Below are 599 nucleotides of genomic sequence, written 5' to 3'. Positions count from 1 at the left end.
AGGAAGGAAGGAAGGAGAGAGAGAAAGAAGGGAGGAAGGAAGGAAAGGAGGGAGGGAGGGAGGGAAGGAAGGAAAGAAGAAAGGAAGGAGGGAGGGAGGGGTCAGATTGCTATACCAAAAAGTAGAAAAATAAACAAAATAAATTCTTGGAAAATAATTTATCCATCTATCTCAATCCTGGTGGCCTTCCAGCTATGAGACGACTCCCAGAACTGTGGTGCAAAACACATCAAAAGGATACTAAGCAGTAAAACATGATCGAACCAAATGTTCCTCTGATTGGTAGCAAATTTCTGATTCATTCTTGACAGAATCCTAATATTGTCACTTTGGAGAGTCCAAAAATTCAAACGAGGCCCATGTGTGCCGTGCAAGCTGTGTATTTTTCTTCTCTAAACTAGAATCTATCCCCCTTTCCACACTCACGCAAAAGTTCTTTCAGTGTAATGTTCCAACTGTGTCACGGCAGCCAGACAAAACACCAACAATTATCAAAGATCATCCCAGGTATCTCGGGCTACAAAATCTAAACTGTAGTTCACAAAAAGTTCATCTATTCTTTGACGCTTTCTCTGACACACCTAATCTTTTGCATGACT

The sequence above is a fragment of the Protobothrops mucrosquamatus genome, unplaced genomic scaffold (genome assembly GCF_001527695.2).
Source record: "Protobothrops mucrosquamatus isolate PMUCROS unplaced genomic scaffold, P.Mucros_1.0 scaffold1082, whole genome shotgun sequence".
Classification (NCBI taxonomy): Eukaryota; Metazoa; Chordata; class Lepidosauria; order Squamata; family Viperidae; genus Protobothrops; species Protobothrops mucrosquamatus.
This window is presented reverse-complemented; position numbering follows the sequence as displayed.